Source organism: Tyto alba, unplaced genomic scaffold (genome assembly GCF_018691265.1).
Source record: "Tyto alba isolate M040663 unplaced genomic scaffold, T.alba_DEE_v4.0 Super-Scaffold_10, whole genome shotgun sequence".
Classification (NCBI taxonomy): domain Eukaryota; kingdom Metazoa; phylum Chordata; class Aves; order Strigiformes; family Tytonidae; genus Tyto; species Tyto alba.
The window spans coordinates 13,235,369-13,257,541 of NW_024881262.1; the positions used below are offsets into that span (position 1 = coordinate 13,235,369).

Here is a 22,173-nt window from a genome sequence, read left to right on the forward strand (position 1 = left end):
TCATTTGAACTTTGCCTTTAGAAGCAAGTGCTCCAAGCCATAGAAATGGATAGGCAAACCTCATGAAATTGCAGTGGGATCTAGGTTTAGCCTTACCTACTTCTGTTTTTCTGTATGCCTAAATCTCTCTGGATTAAATAAACAACCTCCACCACTATCAGCAGAATGCATTAAATCTGTAAGCTGCTTTGTGTATTTTTTTGTGTACTTATTGTATCCACTCTAATTCTCTTCTTATCTGTGGACTCGTTTTTTATTTACGCCAGCATAGACTGTATCCAAACTCAAGCTCTATTTCAGCTATGTCCTTTACCTAAGAGCTTTTAAAGCTACTGATTTAACTGTCAAATAATCAATAAGTCTAAAACATTGGACTGCATTTGCTTAATTCAGTTGCTCTCCATAGTATGCCACATCCAGGAGTTTGTAATGAGAGGAAAAAACCATATTTTTTTCTGTTGCCCTTCTTTAATATGTCATATTCCCTGATTCCTTCGCTGTAACTGGTACCAAAGAGAATTGTCTGATACTTAGTAAGGCCCCTGGGATTCAGACTCTTTCCCAAGTCTGCACTAGCCCTGGGGTGCTGCGCGGGTTTACATGGGTCTCTGCAGGAGCTGAGATGTGTGAGAATAATCTATTCTCTCCATTTTGATTCCAAATCAATGTGCTTTAAAGTGATTATAGGGAGATTTTTTTTTTTTTTTTTTGTAGCAGCTTTGGAAAAGTGCCATGCTGATCCATGGGGGGTGTGCCACCAAGCAGCCCACTTCTGCTCCATGGGAGGCACCTTTTGTCCTCCTCCTGGCAGTGACATGGGTGAACTGATGCTCTGGGATATGCATTTAGGTTGCAGCTCTTTATAGTCAAGATCAAAAAGCCGCTTTTTATTGGTCCTGGTAATTGAAACATGCCATGAACGTGGATTACTTGAAAGAAGTTGGTACTAGAGCTAGTTAATGAGTAACCTGCATAAATCTCCCAGCTTTGGGCTCTGGTAGGAGTTGCTCAGTTCAAGCTGTGCAGTGCTGCCTCTTTAACTAAAGCCTGTTTCTCAGCTGGTGGAAAAGTCTATCTGGGTACTCTTCCTTCAGTGTAAGGTTGGGGTTTCATCTGAATTCACTTAGGACACATGGAAGTGTATCCTTATAAAGAGCTGAATTTGGTAGCTGACATGCTGAAAGAGTGGACCTCAAATCCAGAGACCCTGAAGCTAAACTACAGGTGGGATTTCTGGCCCAGTCTAAGCAGGGTGGTCCTCAGCCAGCCATCCACCCAAATCTAAGACTCCAGCTGGATCTGTGGCTCTAGGACTCTTCCAGAAGGAGATGATCTCCTAGCTCAGTAATCATCAGAGCCAAAGCCAGGCCAACTCACAGCCTTGTGTGGAAATGGGAGACTAGTCTTTCCCCTTCCCAGCACTTTCTACTCTCAGGTTGGTGGTCTGTACTAGCTGAGTATCAGTTTTGGGTTGAGTTGTTGGACACTTGCTCACATTGCAGAATTCAGTGCTTGCATATAAACCCAAAGAAGAAGGAAGCTCCATGTGAAGAAGGCACAGTTCTTTCCCTTCCTTTTTCCTCCAAGGGTGCATGGACATTGCATTGCAGTGGCTTTCTGCACCTGATGCAGTTCTCAACCAGCCTGTAACCAGCTCTCCCGTGCAGCCAGCCAACAGGGCCGGGTAATCCCTTCTCCCTATGTTAACTGGATAATCATTGGTACATTTTGTACTGCACTGCCACTAAACCTGCAGCAATAGCAGGAAGCTGGTTGGCATGTAATCTGTGTGACAGCTGTAGGAATACTGGGTTTGTACTTCCTGAAGGTAAAGGGTACCAGGCTGAGTGTGCGTTGAAGGTCCCACAATGGTTATTTTACTCCTGTCTTTGCTGAGGGATGTTTCCACAGAGTGTACAGTGGCAAGCTTTGAACCAATTTGTTGTTCCTTTTGCTTGCGATGAAATTAGTGCACTTTTTTTTGATGTAAACTAGCCATAAGATTGTTTATTTTGGCACAGAGATGCATGTACTTTCTGAGATGCAAGGAATTTAGCTACGGGGGGGGGTGCTTAGTTTAGTCTGTTGAATTTGCAAAACAGATGGCAGAGAGGAAAATGTGGTGGTGGTGGTAGGCTTTAGGACAGGGTTTTCTTAATGTTTGCTGCCTCTGTAGTTTTTTGTTATTCACTGGCTGAGGCAGGGTGGGTTTCCATCACATGGAGAATAAAGACAACACAGAAGACTGAAATACATTTTGCACACAGGGAAACAAAAAATATAATTTGGACTTGATCTGTCATTTCGTGGGCATCTTCTCTGAGGCAGGACTCCCGCTTTCTAGGGCTGGTGGAGGTACAGAAGCACCATGGAGGCCTTGCACATTGGCCTGACTCTGCCCTCCTGACCTCTGGAGACCTGTGGCCCTCAGCAGATCTACGAGGCATCTGTGATGGCATTGCTGTTCTGCTGCAGAGCAAAAGGAGGGAAATCTTCACAAGATGTGTGCCCCAGAGCTGGCTGGGATGGGGTGAGGCCATCACCATGCTACCAGAGTGTCCCCTCAGTGTTAATGAATTTAGGTACAGCCCCCTGTTGAAGTGAGAAAGAGTCATTGTCCTCAGTGGAGAACTGAAGCACGGAATAGAGAAGATAGGACCCATTCAAGGTCCCACAGAGGGTGTCTAAAGGAGAACGAGGGTGGATTCCAACTCTGTTCAGCCAAGTATTTGAGCCTTGTGTCAGGCGGATTGTTTTGGAAAAGGCCAGAGTTTCTCTGTTCCAAGAGCCAAGTCAGTGCCAAGTTGGAAGGGATGCCTGAAAGGCTTCTCTGTGTCCATTTGTGGTGACTTGTGCATGCTGGGTTGTAGGGCATCAGGAGAAGTGCCACTCTCCACTGTATTTCCAACCAGAAAGAGCATCTGGTCTCACGGGCTCTGTCACTCTGCTTTATATCTTTGGGAGACTTGCCCAAACTCCCTGCAAGCCTTCATGTTCTTGTTTCTGGGCTCATTCTGGGTGGCCAGTAACTCCTTCTTTGCAAGATCGTCCCAGGAAGGATCTTAGAACGATCAGCCCTAATCAAACTTGGCTCTTGCTTGGGACAGGATCATGTTCCTGTGCATACCACTGTGGATGTGGCAGGCAAAGAATTCGTGATCACATCTGATGACCTTGCCTTCAGGGCGAAGTGCCAAGAATGCCCCATGTTTTCTTGGGGTGGGGTGCTGTCCACCACTAATGCCCAGCAAAGCGTGATGACAGGGGTGAACACACGCTGGGATTGCTGGGACATTTGCTGGCAGGCTGGGTTGGGGAGGATCCCAGATGCCACCACCTTGTTATTTTGGGCAATGGACAGAGCTGTTGAGCTAGATCTTTCACAGCTTCAGCCAATTTTCTGCCCCTATAGAAACATTTCACAGACATTAATGCTTTGCCCACCTAGGTGTCATGTTTCTGGGAGACCTTTATGCATCCCACTATGAGCCCATTGCAAATGCTCTTACCCTTCTTCAAATCTCAGAGCTAAAGCACTGCTGCTAAAGGTGCTTGAGCATTTTGCAAGCCTCCACTGGCAGAATGGTGGCTGTCTTGCAGGTCAAAAAGTTTTCTGTCTCCTTATTGAACTCTTTTTACTGAGGCTAGTTGGATACCAGTTGTGTGTGGACAAATGCTGCTGGGGTGAGTGAGGAGTTATTCGGGTTTATTAGCAACCATTTAACTCTTATCCCTTTCAGGTTTTTTGGAGCTTCAGAAGTCATATATCCCTCCAGTTTCCCTATGGAGAAGTTGAGGCATAGTGAGTTGCAGCAGTTTGTCCCAAGCAAGTCAAACTAGAGAAGTGCTTAAACTCCAAATTTTGTATTATTCAGTCTAGGTCTTAATCAGAATATCCCTTGGTTTCTGGTATTAGAGCTTGCTTGGAAGAGACAGAGTGTGTCTGTGTGAAGAGAGGGTATCCTGTCCAAAGGCAAATGGCAATTGCCTGAAGCATACTTTCTTTCTTCTCCCAGAGCACCCCAAATGAATAAATGGTTGGCTGGAGCAGAAGCAGATGATTCTCATGGACGGACCAGCTATGGAGCATAAAGAAAGTAAGTGCCTTCCTTGAGCAAGGTGGCGTTTGCCATATGCTGTAGCATCACGGTGCCCCGTTGCAGGGTGGTGCCTCCAAACTGAAATGTAGCCTCCAGGGATCACCTTGGAGCAGCACTCTCCAGCCTAGGCTGGATTTTTCCATGCTTTGTATGCAAGTGTTGTTGCCAACACCTGCACAAAGCAAAGGCATCATGCTAACAGACCTGAAGAGCAACATCGGGTACCTGTTCGGCCGTGACAGGGTGCAGGGCCAGGTGAAAGTGTAAGCAGCAGCACTGGAGGTGAAAATGAAGCTGGCAGTCTTATGCTATGGGTTTTCTGCTAGGCCACAGAATTGAGTATCTGTAGTCTTCTGTTCTGCCTCACTCCATCATGTATCAGAGCCCTATCTTTCTAGTAATTGTCCATCTGGAGCAATTTGCAGACACCTGTGGGAAACACTGAGATATGCCACCATGCAGCATGTCCAGGAATGGCCTGGCCCGCTCAGTGGTCCTGCCTAAATCCCTGAGCTCTTCCCAAATTCTGTTTGCATTGCAGGTTAACTGAGAAAGAGGGGAGCATGTGTGAAAGGAGGAAGGAACATGGATGTGTCTGCATTTTTGTGACTCTCCGCAGGCTTTTCAATGAAACACAACACGTCCCCTTGGTATTATGGGTTCACAGATTCCCTCTTGAAGCCTTTAGATGTGGATCACTGCCCCATGTTTGTGGATGCTGCACAGACAGCTGACAAGAAGACCATCCCAGTCAAGCTACCAGACTAGATACCAGATAAAAGGCCAAAGTGGGATAGCTCAGACATGTGGGTAGAGTAGAGCTGGAAGGAGAAAGTGACAGTGCAACAGAAGGGTGTAGTGGAAAATCAGGAATTTCACCTTGTAACTAGTCTAACCAGGACACTAGGGGAGAAGGTTTCCAGGCATTGTTGAAGCAGCTTTGCAAATTTTTATAGGGAGTTGTATGGGTTTTTGTTGTTATTTTTTTCCATGAATATGTATGAGCACAGAAGTGTTTGACAAAGAGCCAAGTCTTGAACTTTGGTGCGTTACCCCTCACTTAGCCATTGATTGGAGGGTGCTGCAGGACACCACCATTCAGTTCATGGGAAGAGACAGTTAGAAAGGGAGGAAAAGGCAGTCTACAGGAAAGGAGACCATTTCAGAAATCCCTGGGAAGTCCTTGCATTGGCTGGCCATTTCAGACCCTCTGTACTCACTAGTCTGCCTTCTTGGCTGCAGTGCCTGTTGTGGTGCCAGCACAAAACCTACCCTGCATGTGCACTTCAGAGACTCACCTTCTTGTGGGGCAGCACATTCACGGGGAACAGTAGGTGTGAGGGGGACAAATGCACCAGGGGTGTATGGCATGTTGTCAAGAGGAGGAGTGTGACCTCTGCACAGATTTAAGTTGAAAACTACTTTGTCACCTTGTTGTGCAAGAGTGTCTGTAGCAGAGGGGATGTGCGGGATGCACAGGAAGGAGGGGTGTGCCTGCATGTGTGCATAAGGAAGTACATGCAGCAGCTGTTGTAATTGTTTTAATAAAAGAATATTTCCCTGAATTTCTCCTTTGGCACCTGAGGGCCCTTCCCAGGATGCCCTTTCTAAAGCTGCTGTTTGATTTCCAGGGCAGATGCAGTACACACACATACACACACACAGAGTTGGCCCCATCTCGTTCATGCAAACCCACAATCCCATCAGCACATGTCTCCTTTCCCCTTTGCTGAAAGGGAAGGGGGAGTGCGGGGGTTGAAATAATGACAGAGCTGATTATAATTAATATTTTTTTTATGTCTGAAGAGTGAAAGTCCTGCCCAAGTCCCCCAGCTGAGCACAAGCCAAAGTGCTAAATCCCTGTAGGGGTGTGTTTTATTACTGACGCTCTGCGTGTCGAGACTGGTCGCAGGGTCTGATGCTGTGTGTGTGGAATTTTTGTGGCTATTTTCTATTGTGCCAATGAAAAGCAGGATCCCATCCATATAATAAAAAGGAAACTTGAAGGTTTCCACACCTACATGGAGGTGAATATTTGCAGCATTAGTGTTTTAATTAAGTATTTTATCTTTGCATGACTTCCCTGTATGAGCCCATTGCAAAAGATGGAGCAGATGTTACAAGGGACAGAAGATGATGGAATTATCAATATCCCCTCCCCAAAAGGTTTTGGCTGCTCCTTGATTAGGCTGGTCTGTAGTTGAGTGGTTTTACAGTCTCATAATGCTTCATTGGGTGGATTTTGCTAGGTTTGATTTGTCCCTTAATGCTCCTCTTTCCAGGAGGATAGGGACTGGGGGGCGTTGATTGTTTCTTGATCCTCTCTTGATCAGCTGAGTGATCTCAAGCAGGTCTCTTCAGCTCCCCAAGCCTCCATTTTGTCTGCTTGCCTGATGTCACACAGCAGATTGAAGGCTGAGCTGGCTATTGAAGCTCTTCTTAGCCAGGCTGTGTCCACAGGATAACAGTGAGGCAGCAGTGGAGCAGCTACCCCTCTCAAATCAGTCCAGAGCCATATCCTGCAAGCACTGATCACTTCAGTGGGCTGAAAGGGAGACCCTCAGCACCCACCCAGTTAACAGGAGGAGGAAGTAGTAGTTTCCTATGTGATACCTTAGAGGTACCTTTAACTGGGAATAGCAGGAGTACTGGCTGCAATCCTGCAAGCTTTCTAAGATGGTCCAAACATTTTAGATGGAAGAGTGTGGAGGGCATAGCCAAGAGCCTGGGGGACCTGAATGGTGTTTTTGCATGTGCAGCCCTTAGTCTCTCACAGCAAATTTTGACGAGCAGAGAGTATGTGGCACTCCCCTGAGAGAGAGGCTGCCTGGGCACAGTCTCCTGGACCTTCCAGAGTTCCCCTCTCTCTCTGTCCTTCTCACAAAGGAAGGGTGTGTTGTCTTTGCTATAGATGGTTTTCTCGTGCCACCTTAGCCGGTGATAGTCTGTGGGAACACAAGCCCATGGGTGGCAGCTCACATCTTCCCCAACTGACTTCAACCTTGTCTCTGGTGAAGAAGAGGAAGTTTCTGTGCAAGGTGGCTCACTGTCATCTTTCCCCGTGTCTATTGGCAGGAGCTCCCCCAGGAATATGGCTGAATAAACACCAGCCTTGGTGGCTGCCCCCTTCATTTCAGGATGGTTGCGTCTCCATCTCCCACGCAGCTGGCCCATATACTGCTGTTGCTCAACCTCCTCCTTTCTGCCCTCTTGTCAATGACATGGACAAAAGCGCCCTGTAAATCTGTTCAGCTTGTAAGCTTCAGTGCTTGACCCTGGCTCCCCAGCTTGTACTTGCAATACCTGCAATCCCCAAGTGGTCAGTCATCCAGGGATGAGATGCTTCAGGCTTTGAATCCCAAAAAATACATTCAGTTCTGTTTGAAAGAGATCTGAGACTTTCTCTGAAACTCTATTATTGTTTTCATTGGGGTTTTTTGACCTTCAAAATCCTCTTTTTTGTTTTCTCACCCTCAGAACAGCACACTCAGCATCTAAAGGACAAAGCTGGCTGGGGCACGCGGGCCCTGAGCAGCATAGGAGCAGCCAGGAGAGAGGAAGGGCATCAGGATGGCTGTGACAGAGCATATGCGGCTACTGCCCTCAATTAGCTCGTGTGGCCGTCACATTTCAAATGAAAGCACAGTACGTCTCCCTTGTGGGTCTTGCTGAATTTATAAGCTGGGACCACAGTATAACTTAATTTCCTGAAATGTCAAGTGGTTCGTATTGGCTGCATGCTGTATTGGTGTTTTTCTTATGAACACTCTGTACTCCTATTTCCTGCAAAAAATTCCTATTGGTGCTTGATGATCGCTTAATAAGAGAAATCAGTAAGGACAGGGAAAGTTCACATCCTGCAGATGAATATAATGACTACTAGCTTTCTTCTGGATTGCCAGAGGCTTTTTTTGGTTGTGGTTTGATTTATTTGTATTTTTATCCACCCAGCCAAGAACACTGATCTGAAGCTGTATCCTGCAAATGCTGAGCCCATCGGTGATCTGTAGGAGGCCCTCAGCAACCATCAACCTCACATGAGAAGGAAAGGGTAGAATTTCCTGGATGATAAAGCTGGGAAAAGGTATCTCAAATTGGGAATAGCAGCAATGTTGAGGGTAGAGCTGTCAATCTCATGTTTTTACTACCTGTCTTGTGATAGACTGTGTTTTCTGCTTGATTTTGCAAGAGAAGACAGCTTGTATAATCGTAGTGTGGGTGTGAACTCTTTATGATGGTGACTTCAAGTCTCACAGACAAGTCTGAAGAATCCCAAATGGATTTATTGTTATTTTTTAAATCTCAGTTTCTAGGCAAGCCTTTCTATAATTTCTTAGGTGTGATTTCTGAGCCCTGTTGGCTCTTTATTCAAAATCAGGCTTTTGTCATTCTTGTGTGAGCTAATGCTCTTTTAGACGTGGAGATACTGGGTTTATAGGGAACCTGGTGGAAAATAAAAGAAGACTTTTCTTCATGATAGTTTTTATATGACTAATTCTAATGCTCTTCTGTCTAGAGCTTTCCTGCTTCAAAGTGCTGTGCAAGCTATTAGCTAACTGTACAGCTTAGATAAATGAGTAGGTAAATAAAATTCCCTGCCATTTGGAGGGCATATGAACTCCTCCTAAGCCCTTAGTACTGCCGATCGGCACCGTGTCTCCCAGGGTTTGTTCCTAGGACCAAAGTATGGTGCTGAGCAGGGAGCCACTGAGAGCCACCCAATGGGAAATATTTGTCAGAGGGATTGACTGACAATTTAGACTGTCTGAACATGGGCCTAAAAGTAAAATGTTGTCTTGTCATGCTGCTTGCTTTCCAAATGTCTTTTGCAATCTGTGTCCTCTCCTCTCCCAGCTTTGCTTTCTCGGCTCCTTGGGTCTGAGGGAGGAAAGGACTAGCAAGTAGTTGTAACCGAAAGCCTTGCCTGATTAAATGTCAGGAATGTATTGAAGATAATGCAATTTTTATGCCACTCCCTATATTTTAGAACCTAAGGGCCAATAAGATAAACTGGTCAAGCAAAAATAAAAAAAAAAAAAAACGTAATGAGCATAACGAGCATTTTAATATTAAAATGATAGTCAGCCTTGGTCTGCAGCTGGGGAGTGTACCAGCCTTTCTGAGAAGGAACAAAGCATATTTTCTCATCACATCACAGGCATAGGCATATTCCTCAGTCCAGCTCCTTCCTATCTGGGTGCATTACATATTCCACATGTAGGGGTAATCATCTGGTTATGCAGTAATGTCTTGGTTCCCTAAATATTGGAGAATTTTAAGACATTGGGGTAAATAAACCTTGGTGAAGGCTACTGCCTGTTGCAGAAGGCATAATCATTAATTTTTTGTTGTTGTGATCCCGTGTCATCTCTTTCTGTGGCCGTGCATACACTGCCTGTCCGTAGAAAGCATTAATGCGTAATCACATTCTGCAGAAGGCTGTTTGAGATGATTAAAAAAAATACCCTATTTACTTGCTTTTAAGGAGTATAATTACAAGCAGGAGCTCATAGCATGGCAAAGCTTAGACGAGGTGTTGTGAAGGAAAAAAATACCACTCTTGTGGTTTGGGGTGCAACAAGCATGCAAACTGTCCCACCATTTGCAGGCGCTCTCTGGCTGTCGAGGGCCTTTTTGACCCAAGGGGGAGACTCTGTCAGCTGTCATATGGGGCGAAGGATGCAGTGACTGATGATTTCGTGTCCAGCCAGCGTGAGGGCAGTGGTGTGTAAATCCATGTACGTCCTCATTAATAAGGCCATTACTTTGCATTAATCTTACCACTCTTGCTACCCAACTTTCTGATACAACTTTAAGAAGGGTTACCTGAACTGAGGAAAGAGAACTTTTGCACTTCACAGATAAATCGCCTTTTGGGAGGTCTAGCCCCGTTGGCATCCTCTGCCCCAACTGAGTTGGAAGTGGCTCTTGGGTGCTGCCGGGGGAGTAGCCAGCTGGGGTCACTCAAGAGCATTGCAAGAGGCTCTCTCGTCTCCTCGCCCCAAGGGGCCGAGATATTTAGACAGCTGCCTCACTATGAATGGGACTCTCTGGCAAAAGAATTAAGCAAAGATTAAAATCAGTTTTAGCTGTTAAATGTGTGCTTTGCACAGCATTTAGCAACTAAAAGGCTAATTATCTTTGAACTTATGCACGTGGTTTTAGATGTGATCCACACAACTTGCTATTTTTTCTGTTGTCTACAAGGAACTGAAAATCAGGATAAAAATGAGTTGTTGGTGTCAGTAAGGGCACATATTTTTGAGTAGGCTGGAGATGGTGCCCAGTCTGCAGAGAAGTAGGGCACCTACTGAATGAAAATAGGTTAAAAAAAAATATTTTAACATTTGTCATTTAGACTCTCCTATTTAATGGGTGTTCAAGCTCTTTAAGGAAATACAAGTGTGCATGAAGGTAGGAAAATGAGACTATTCTGAAAGAAAGCCAAGCTCATACCTGGAGCAAAAACTTACTCTGAATATTAATGCTTGCTGGGCACAGAGAGTAAAATATGGGAGGTGAAGAGTGCTGCAAGACCTACGTAGGTCAGTGTAGAGCAAATCAGATTGAGATTTAGAAAGTTCTGCAGAAAAGATAAGGAATAATTTGGTGCTTAGTTGCAATATAAGAGAGAGAAGCTCCACACCCCAGTGCACTCTGGATGCTTTAGAATGCTGCATCAGGCTCAAGATACCCATGTCAGTAAAAATATAAACAATGGGTGGAGGTAACATGGTTGATAAAATGTTGGTGCCATTTTAAAACCCTTTAGGGAAGCAAGTAAGCATTGCCAAATGGTGATCAAAAATTCTGGATTTTCTCATCCATCATGAGCCAAATCATGACATAAAAGAAACTATTTCAAGCTTTTTTTTTTTTTTTCACTTATACTTTCTTAACATTTAGATTACCCTTACATTATTTTTTAAGATTCTTTCTTAGCCATAAAGCATACAATTATTACAGAAATGGCATCAGGAATCAAAAGTGAAATTATCATACAGCCACTGAAGGATGGCTGGTTGGAAACCCTGATCTCCAACCCATTTCTTGCATGGCCTTTTGTACAGTTGAAGATGTCCCTCTTGCTCCTCTTAACCAGCTTTCTCCTTGCTTAAACACCTCAGTTTAAGGTAGTTGCTGGAGACAAATTTTTTTCTGGACGCTGTGGTTTGTCAACATCTTTCTTGAAATGTGAGTCTGAGGCTAGAGGCAATCCACTAGTTGAGACCTTACCTACATCTAGCAAGGAGGATGGATGCCTCTACAAGCATAGTCTCTTGTGCTGATTTTTATGGAACTAAACTTTCCCCCCCTCCCAATTTTTCCAGATTATCAAGATCATTTTGACTTTTGATCCCCTTCTGTATATAATGACACCTCTTCCTAGCTTCGCCTGCAGAAGTAGTATACATATTCAATTATTTAATTTGATTTTGGTTTAGAAACTATTGAATGGAACTAATTCTCAGATACAAGGCTGTCAAGCAGAACACCCAAGATGATGAGACTTATGAAATGGTCATCAGTTGTTGCAGTTACATCCTTCAGGCAGCATCACTTTTGCCCTAGGTAGGAGAGGAATGCTACCTATTTTTCTCTCTTTTTTTTTTTTTTCTTTCTGTGTTCCACGGTTCTTTGTGTTTCAAAGCACCTAATGGAAAGTGTCTAGAACTATCTATCTTGGGTCCAGAGTTCAGACCTTCTGATCTCAGCTCAGGTTTAGAGTCACAGACTGACCTTTCACAAAGCTCTGCAGCTTTGTCATACCTCTGTTTTGTCACATGTAAGGTATAGATGAATAAAGTTACTTCTTCAAGCAGCGGTGAAGGATTCTGCATTGAGATCAGAGAACCAATGCTATGAAAAGACCAGATCCAAGAAAAAGTCAATGAGAACTTTTGCTTTTGCTTCAGGAAGTGTTGGGCCAGGCTTGAATTGTAGGACAATAAGACTTTATGATTTCTAAAGTTTAAGGTATGGATAATGCATTTGAAAAATCCATTAAGGATAGTAACATGCTTTAACAAAAGAAAGATCTCTAGCTCAAGCAGCTTTGATTTGAAGATACCAAGGGAAAAACAATTTCTCTTAGTGATTTAACAATGCAAATAGTCTCTGAGGTGATGATGGGAAGATGAATATGCTACTCAGAGTGGAGATGAGCAGCAGCAAAGCATTGGTGTGGCAGGGTTCACAAAAGGCAGCCTTTGAATGACAAGCACCAGCTTGGGCAAGAGGTTTTCACTGGGAGCCAGCCAGGAGAGGTTAGAGCTCTGTGCAGTACATGTTCCTGATGACTCCACCACTCTGTCCTTATTTCCATGGCTCTGCTGGTTGCCTACCACCTTGGAGAGGTGCTGCAGGCACTTTCCAGTGGGCTTATGTCATTGGTCAGAGATCTTTGTGTATGTAAAATTTGGGAGAGATCTCTACCATCCCTGCACAACTGATGTTTGTAGAGGATGGGTGAGGCAGTGATGTCCCAGAAAGCTACAGTGCCTTGGGCTATGATCTCATAAGTTAAGCAGGGTTGGGCCTGTTTGTTTTTGGCTGGAGACTTAGAAGGAAAAGTTGATTGCTACAGTCAATTTGACTTGGTAATTCGGAAGGTGGTGCTCTTCCCCCTAGATAGCACAGGCTGACATGCCAGAATGATTAGGCTCACCACAACTCCTAACCTTTTGGAAAAAATGTAAAACCAACATCCTCACCACTCGAGAGTGAACATCACAGGACTCCTGATATTACCCCTGAGTCCCAACCAAATTCCATCTCAAGGCAACCGCACCCTGCAGATGGAGATCCACCCTGCCCTTTCAGGAGGATGCAGAACCCTTTCCATTCACTGCTCAGTCACGTTGTACCTCCAGCTGAACCGCGGCAGAGCTCAGTACAGATGGCAGCAGTATTACTCGGGCAGGCATCAAATACCCTTACAATTAACTTGTGTAAGTGCCCTCACTGGAAAGGGACTATTTAAATGGGAGGTGTTTTCCCACCAGTAGGGATTTTGGAAGCCTTGGTAGGACCTGGTTTGAGCAATAGCCTCCTTGTACTGAACGCAGCATAGCCTCCCTCCACCTTGCCTTTGGCTCTTTCAAATGCAACATATTGCCAGGCTCTCACAGCACAGGCACACTCTGATGCCCACTGCCATCTTAGAGGGACAAAAAACATTTGCTTAGCTGTTTTGTACACTTCTTCATATGCCAGTGCAGCTGCTTGGGCCGAATTCTGGAGTGGTGCAAGTTATTCAGCAGTATATAGGTGTAAAGTGCAGCAATTTTCTGTACTGAGTGGGTGGTAAGGTAGGGTTGCAGCAGGAAAAGCAACAAAGGGGATGGCATTAGGTAAAATGCTCTATGTGAGGAGGGCTGCTGGGAAGGGAACACTGGTTGCTCTGGCCATGTCTAAAGGCAGACTTGCTCTGTATTTGTTTATTTTCTAAGCTGTGAAAGTGCTTGTGTGCATTCTTCTCTTTTGTTTTAGTTTAAACCTTTCCTAATCCTGTTAGCAGAGATAAACCTTTCTGAACCCCAATTAAGTGTCTGCACAGGAATTCACACCAGCTGAACTAGATCTTTGTGAAATCACACCAGGGTGCCCTTGAGTGGGTAAACACAACCTCACATTGATACCTTCCAGCGTCCTCATGTTTCCCTGCCACGCTGCTCTTGCTCTCCCCTTTTGGCAGGGGAATGGCAGCAGCTTCCTGACAGGGAGGTTGCATTGAAGCTTATTCTTCTCCGTTCCCACAGGAAAATAAGCAAACCCCCCTTCCATCGTCCCAGTGACTGTGCAGGGAGAGGACTGAGTGAATTGAAACTAGGCTGTCCATTTAGGGTCTGTCAAGAAAGGGTCACTAAAGGGAAGGCTGTGTGCCAGCAGGACCAAGTCCCTCACCTAGTGACGTGCACTAGGGTGGACAGAATGGGGGACTGCTCCCAGTACCAGCCCCATCTGATCTCCGCTGTCCTGGCAGAGCACGGTGGGAGAGGCAGGCAGCTGGGCTTAGCTCTGGCTTTTGCATATTCTTTACCATGCGTGTCCTGTCTTGACAGTATTTATGCAAATTTTTAAGTAGGAGAAAAAGCTGTCACGTAAAACCAAAAATTCATCTGAAGGCCAAATATGTAGGTTGGTTGGCTTTTGTGTTTTCTTTTTTTTTTTTTTTTTTTAATTAAAAATAAAGTAACCTATAAAGTGACGATCTAGTTTAATATCCTCATTATATGTTCCAGGCACTGTCTGAGTCATGCCATTTGCTCTGTGCTTTGTACCCCTGCGGGGGATGTAAAAGTTCCATTTTTGGAATATTTCTTGGTCCATCCCAGTCAGATATCCCAGATGAGAGTGCAGGGTTGCAGGTGGTGCAAGTGAATTCTCTCAGGATAAAATTGCTGTGAGGACAAGTCACTGTTTCAGGTAATTGTTTTAATGGTCCTGTCCTTGAAATCCATGCCATCTTTTTGAGTTGAAACACACCTGAAGTTCCTAGTGGATTGTCTTCTCCTTATTTTTATTTTTGGTTAGTAGACCTCCATTCAATTTAATTCCCAGCCAGTGCTAAGAGCCATCACCTTTAATGGTCATCAAAAAATGTTAATAAAGAGCTACAAAAGGGGATCGGCTGGGGGAAGTTGTCTCTTCATCACTGGCAGAGCTGCTGCATGTTCTCATGTCATGAGCAGCCAATTGACACCAGCATAGACATTTCTCATGCAGGTAGGGGTCTTCTGTCTTGCCCAGGCCATTTCAACTGGGTATTTTTGCAGACATAATTAGCAAGATGCTTGCTGGTTAATGCCGACTGTGATAATGGGTTTTGTGACGTAGATTCTCATCCGCTAAGAGCCAGAGTAAACCAGACTTGCCTCCTGGGATCTGCATACCACAACAGGACAGATATCATAATTATGAAGATTTTTTTCAGAAGACTCAAGGTCATGGTTGAGGTACACCTATCTAATAATTTACTGCTGATCAGCTCACAGCCCCTGTTATAAGCCAACGTGCCAAACCTACCTTTCATATAACTGAGAACATGTATACCCAGGGTTACCACCACTCGGCTAATGCACATGTGTTCATCTGTGGGACAGCACTTGTGAGCCTCTTCCACCATTACAGGATCATGGAAAACAAGGCTGAACATTATCTTCACTTTAAAGCACTTTGTACTAAATAGGAAGGGGCTGGAAAAAGGGGCTCTTCCTTGGGCTACAGACCCCCACCTGTTATTTCTCCATTCCCCTCCTACTGCTGTGAGCTCCAGGGACTTGGCAGGTCTCAGCCTTTTTTCCACTAGAATTGCAGTTTTTTCCTTGGGCTGTGTATAAATTTCCTTGGCATGGAGGGAAGGGATGATGTTACCACCACTCCAGGGAATGCAGTAGCATACAATTATTGCTTTTCAGATATGCTATACAGATGCACTTGGAAATCTCCATTCCTTCCTTCAAAATACATGGCTCTATTTACTTCATCTGGAGGCTGTGGGTCTCTGTTTCTCTGATGGTTTGACTGCTTGGAGGGGAAACAGCCTGCAGTAAATATACCTACATTGCCAGACATCTCAGCCTCCCAGCCCATTTTTATGTCTGGTGTTGGGGTGAACCAGATAGACCCCACCAAGAGAAGACCTGCAGCACTGCTCCCAGCAAGCAGCACAGCACTGTGCCTGGTTTGGCTTCCCTCTGCCCCTTGCAGTCCTTCCATGCCACCTCAGACCTTCTGCTCTTGGCCGTACCCTGCCACCACCACCCTCTTCTGCAGGGCATGCAACACAGCCCTTCAGCGTCAGGCTATAAAAACCTTGCCTTCGTGGGCCACGACACAACTTTCAAATTATTTTAGGCATGTTGACTTCAAGCACACACACAAGCAACTATTATGTCTTATGGCCACAAGGCCAAGTGCCACGCATTATGGGCATGGCCAGTCTGCTCTAGAGCCAAGCTAGCCCTGGGCGGTGTTAGCATGAGATGTTCTGTACTATCTGTCCTGGGAGGCTAAGAATCGCTCCCTAGGGTGGATGTCATTAGTGAGATAGATATAACCTTTCACTACTAGCTAATGAAATTACTTTTCCCAGTGCAGGGGTATAGCTGCATTCTATTAGCATTAGAAATAGCAGGTTCCAAACCTGCTGCAGACTTAGATGAAGCTGTTACAACATTACCTGAAATGTTGTATTTTTGAATTTTTTTTTTCCTGAAAATTGACAGCCAAAATTTCTTTTTTGTTTAAGGCCTAAAAATCTTCCTTTCCCTGATTTGTCCTCTTCTTCCCCAGAACCATATGCAGACAAAAAAATGAACTTCTGGAAGTCTGGATGCTTTCTTAAAGCATTTAATAGCACTGAGGACATGAAATACTGTGATGAATCCCCTGGGAAACTTACAATTAATGGGATGAAAATACCTTCCATAAATGATTGAGCTCCTGAAACAGTGCAAGTAATTAAAATGCTATACAGAACAGAGTTGAAAATCCTTACAAGATTATCAGTGAGGCGTTGTTTAAAAGATGTCATTGAGTTGGACAGTAGAAGCAACGTTGTGTGCAGGCATTACTGAGAGTTCCTGCTGGGAGTGTGAGGTGGCAGACACCACATCCAGGACCTGGTTAGTCTCATGTGTTCTTCCATTTTTATCCTCACTGTTCCAGCTGAGAGGAGCTCTTCACAGCATTTCATCCCAGGAGGACTACAGATTGATTGATTGAGTGTGGTGTTAGGGGTTTTTTGTTTGTTTTGTTGTGGGTTTGTTTTTTTTTTTTTTTTTAACCACTCTGTAGTGATGCTAGCTTGGGAGTGTGGAGCCAGGGAAGGGATAGCTTTGAAAAGGTGTTCTCTGTACATCTACCTGTGTGGTGGTCTTACCAAGTGCATGTATGTATCTGATCTTATCCAGGGATAGGCACCAAAGAGCTACCTACAGGCCTGGTTAAACATTTAACACCTAGTTCCAATTTTCAAAGGCATTTTAACTCCTGAAGAAACATACAGAGATTTCGCAGAGCCTTAGCTCATTGGGTACACAAATTGCTGTGACTTTGGTGGGACTGAATTTATCAGGACCCTTTGAAATTCCCACTAGGGGTCGGTCTGCCATGCACCTAAAAGCCTTACGAAATATGACCTCAGTAGATAAAGAGATTTTTTGTTTGTTTGTTTTTCTGCCTGGTAGGAAAGGCTTCCTGGAGGTGCACTTCCCAGCATGGCAAATCCTGCACAGCTCAATCATCAAGCACGTATAGAAACAGCTTCAGAAATGGCAGAGGCTGCAAGATACTTGTAAATTATGATAACCAATTGGATAGGATTGAAAAAGACAGTGACAGATATGCAAGTCAGCAGTGGTTAATTTACTTTTGGGAAGATATTTAAAACTCAGCATTGTTTTGGGCTCATGAGTGAAAGTTTATTATGATAAATTTGTTGGAGGGTAAGGTCACGTTTTTGTTTCCTGGGTGAAAAGTGAGGCCAGACAAATACATAAATACAGTTACAAGCACAGTTATCAGATGTCTGCATCCTATTTGATGTGGGGTGACATTAGTGAGCTGATAAGTATGGGTCAGAGGAGGGATGTGAAAGGGTATACACTTTGCACACAGTAGTCCTAGAGTGAATTTAAGTTGAAGAACTTTTCAGGGAGGGCAGGAATGAGAGAAAGGGAAGGACGGGAAGAGAAACTTTCCTTGGTTGGGTGAAGATAATGGAACTGGAGGGAACTGGTGTGAAGGGGTGTGTGCGTGGGCCAGACATGAGCCATGCAGAGGGGCAGGGGGGAGCTAACCTGGGTGTGAAATGGGTTAAACAAGGGTGCATGGCAAGAAGATAGGAAAGGGAGAGGAGCTGAAGGCTGGTAAGGTAGAAGCTGAGTCCAGCATGACAATGGAGCTGTGAGATGGCAGGCAGCCTTTCCTTTTCCAGATGCAGTTGCTTTTGACTACCCATTATGTCTCTCTTTATCTCTCTGCAAGGAAGCTTTCCAAAAGCATGAATAATACCTTATTAGGTAGATGGTAAAGCCCCTCCTTTTTATCCTGCTTTAATTCATGCTTCCTCTGCTTTGGTGGCTGCCTTGTACTGTTAAAAGTGCAATTATCATTCTTCTGGTTGTGCGGTATTAAGGGCGTATCCTCTCGCAGCGTCTCCTGGAGGTTTATTACTCAAGAGAGAGGAGTTGTGCACTAGAAGCCAAATTAAACTGAGCAAAGAGAAGGCTGTTTCCACCACAGGGATGGAACAGATCATTTTGCTGAAGACTAAGTCAGGAGCTGGTCTATTGGAGAATATGTGGCTGGAAGCCTGTGATGTAGTGAATTTGTGCCATGGAGCTGGAAGACACAACCCTGTGGTTCTTTGTGGCTTAGCCTGACTCCCTCCCTTGTGTCCACTGCTGTAAGGATGTGGGTTGGTGAGCATCCCCTGCTTGACAATGACATATTGTCCTGCACAGGTTTCAAGGCTAGAAGTTATAATTGTAACCCTCTCGTCTGGTCTTCTGCAGGATCTTGAGTGTTTCTTCTTAGGAAGATATCCAGACCTAGCTTAAAGATCCCAAGTGATGGAGAATGTAGCACATTCCTGAAAGCACTACCTTCTCTCTTCCTATTTTAAAAAGTATCTTTCTCAGCATGAATTCATCTGGGTTTTAGTTATCTTTTACCATTGCATCACCACTGTTTTCCCTCTGCTTGTTGGAAAAAGTCCTTACACACCACTTTCTGGTCAGCTTTGAGGAGCAACTGGAATCACCACCTCCATTTACCAGGATCTCAGATGTCTCTCAAGCTTTCTAAGCACCAGGCAGCAAACAGTTAAGGCAGCTGAGCTGCAGGCCTCAAGAACATTTTGCTAGGGAGCCAGGTGAGCAAAGAACAGATAAAGGCAGCACCTGCCTATGGGTTTGGAACAGCCTGGGGCCATGGATAGAATGTAAATACACTCTGAAAATCTTATTGTCTGACACTGTGCCAGCGTCTTCTGGGCTCTTGTCATGGAAAATATTTCAGCTGAGGTCATTCAGTCAGCAAAAAAACAGCATTTAATACCCTCTGAGGTGCCAACTTGCTTCTTTCTTTGTGTCGATAAATAAACAAAGTAGGGTAGCATTTCATGTTGCCAGGATGATCTTTGTTTTATTAGGAAGGGTTTAAAGGCTGTAGGTTTTTCTTTTTATTTTTTTTTTTTTCTTCTCCTTCCTCTTCTTTAAATGCAAAGACTCTATGTTTCTGCTCCCTTTCTCTGTGTTTGCTCCTTCTGGCTCACACGCACACACGCCCAGCCTTTAGAGTGAGAACTAATGTCTGCTTCTTGTAAATCTCTGCTGGCTGCCCCAGGCTATGTTTTTAATTCCTTTATTCAGCTTTGAGATGAGTAGGAGAAAGGTGCAGCTTTTTAAGATGATGGAAGTTGCCATTTCCCTTCTCCAGTCAATTAGGGGCTTTGGTTGTTTTCGGCTGATTCTCAAAACTTTCCATTGGTGATAACTCTGAAGGATAGAAGAATAAAAATGTTGAGGGGAGCTGAGGGATCTGGGAGGGAGAGGAAAGAGGGCTGGTAACTGGGTTATCTACTGGTAGAATGACTGATTTGCTGTGTGTGCCTCTAGGAGAGAGAAACAACCTGACCTCAGAGCAGCTGAGCTTCTGATCAGTCAGATTTATGGCTTTTGATTATATTCGTGCAGTGCCTGTCCTTTCTCAAGTGTGATATGAGACATGGTGATCCTGTCAGTGCTCTTGGGGAAACTGGTGCTTTTTCTCCCAAATTCTTGCAATAGGAAATTCCTTCAAAGTTTGCATGGAGCCTCCCTTAGACATGTGTCCTTGAGCCCCCTCCCCACATCCTTCAGCTCCAGACCATTCCACTACTGCCTATTTTGGGTAAGTCATGGGTGTGCAGGCACGACTGGGTGAGGAGGCACCATTTGTCCAGGGGTGATCCCTACCTATTGAAAGCCTTCACATCATCTATTTTTTGGCCAACACTCTCTCCCTGGCTCCTCTGGGCCTTGCTTACTGGCTTGTAATACCCTGTCCCTCATGGATGTTGACTACCTCATGTAGATGTTGTAGAAAGCACTGCAGGGTCCTATCAAGTGAAACAGTGGCATTCCTTTCCTTCCACTGCACTTCAGCAATGATGTGAGAGCAAAAGAGAAATTTTTGCTTTCTGAAACATAAGATCTTTCTGCTTTCAGACAGGGAAGGAATGAGATCAGCCCTTCCACATCAGCACTTTTCTTTATCTTGTTGTTTTCTGCCTTAAGTCTGTCAGGGTCTGTGGCTTGTCTGGTAATGAGTCTGCAAACCTTGGGGCTGGGAATCATCTCACCTGATTTTAGTTATCTAAAACTTAGACATAAAGCCTAAGATTGCCATCTAGGCTCTCTCTTTGGTTGGTGAAGAGTGATAAACAGCCCATGCCATTCATCTTACCCATTCTAGACATCTGCCTTAGGTTGGGATGATTCATGCTTTGGAAGATTCTGTGCTTTCCACAAACTGTCGGGGAGGCGTAGGTGAGCATTCAGGTCTGGACCCCTAACTCCCACAGGGCTCTTCATCTGAGAAATCCAGAAGCTATCTTCTTTATACCATTTACCTTAGATGTTGACTATGTGCAGGGTAGAATTATACTGTCCTTTGTTTTAAGGGGAGTGATCTGTGCCCATTTGTCTATTGAGTTGGCTTTGTGTTGATTTTTATAGAGATGGTGTTCTGCCTGTGATGGCCCTGGGGAACAGAGTGGGTTTTCAAAGGGAGAAGGTAATAAGTACTTTGTCAAATGTTGTCATTCTGCTATCAATTTTTCAGTCAAGTGGATTTTAAGGCAAAAATTTCAGAATTGATGAAAGAATATGGAGGCCTGGCTTTCATCAAAATTAAAGATCTCATCTTCACTGCTTTATATTTACCTTTGTGTTAATCTGTGATGTGATTGCTTATCCCTGTGTATATCTTTGAAGGAGAAAGACTGCAGGTATTCCCCACCCCACATGAGATGCAGACCTCACAATATAGAGGGGAAGAATAGAGCTTGGAGCTGGGCTAATAGTCTCGGGTTGCTACTGGGAGCACAATGGTGGCAAATTGCTGTGGCAGGGGACCCTGCTTTTGAACTAAGGACAGGAACTAGGCTGACAAGACAATAATAATATGTTGGCTCAACTGGCAAACACACATCCCTTTTGGACAGACTCAAAATGTTACATTGAGAAGCAGTTAATACACCGTTGTGTAAGGTTCCTAATGGACTGGAGCCAGAATGCTCCATTAACCACACACATATAAAATATTCATTGAGCTTGAGTTTTGTTGCCAAGCTGGAGAAAAGGGGAGAAGCTTTGTGTATAGAGATAAAACTGTCAGTATTGAGGGCTAAAGGGAGGAGTTGATGATGTGTTCTGAAATCCCTTATTCTTTTTAAGAGGAGAAGGATTTCTTATCTTTGGCAGGGTGCAGAGAGGATTAAATGCAAGACTTGCCAGGTTTTACATTTCAAGTTTAATTGTCCAGGGGGTGAAGGTACCTCCTATCTCTGTGCCAAACTCCCTGATCTGTTCTATACCATGTGGTCTCTGCACATTAAACACAGGGTCAGTCTTTAGAAAAGAAAATCAATGTGAAAACCACAATCGTGTTCCTCAGGAGACTGGCTTCTAAATAGAAGAAAACTTTCCTAAACACAGGAGAGTGAGGACTGTGATAATAGAAAGTATAAGCACCAAATTTTCTCTGTGGAAAACACGTTTCCCTTTTTTTGTGTTGGTTTTAGACATTGAATAAAAGAAGCTTTCTGTTTTCTGGGTGCTGAATGTACAATGAACATTTAGAAGAGATTTGGTTGGGAGAATTGGCTTGATTTGCTGTTGGTGCTTGAATTAGGAGACAATAAGACAAATCATAAAATTGTGTTTCAGACTGAATGAATAAACATGTGTGCAAAAGATACTGTTCATGTGACCCCTCTCTCTTGCCAGAAGGAGACTTTGTGTATCCACTTAAGCAAGGCACGTGGTGAAAGGACAACAGTCCCGCTGGGTAGGAAGAGGCA

General features: G+C 44.4%; 1 long non-coding RNA gene across 1 annotated transcript in view; it reads left to right on the plus strand.

Moving 5' to 3' along the window:
* The first annotated feature begins 4,020 nt into the window (after window positions 1-4,020).
* The window catches only part of LOC116960140, a 35,483-nt gene continuing 17,330 nt past the window's right edge, over window positions 4,021-22,173 (plus strand). The window contains exons 1-2 of the long non-coding RNA XR_004406228.1: window positions 4,021-4,097; window positions 8,052-8,184. This is a non-coding gene — a long non-coding RNA (uncharacterized LOC116960140). The remainder of the gene's footprint in view (window positions 4,098-8,051; window positions 8,185-22,173) is intronic.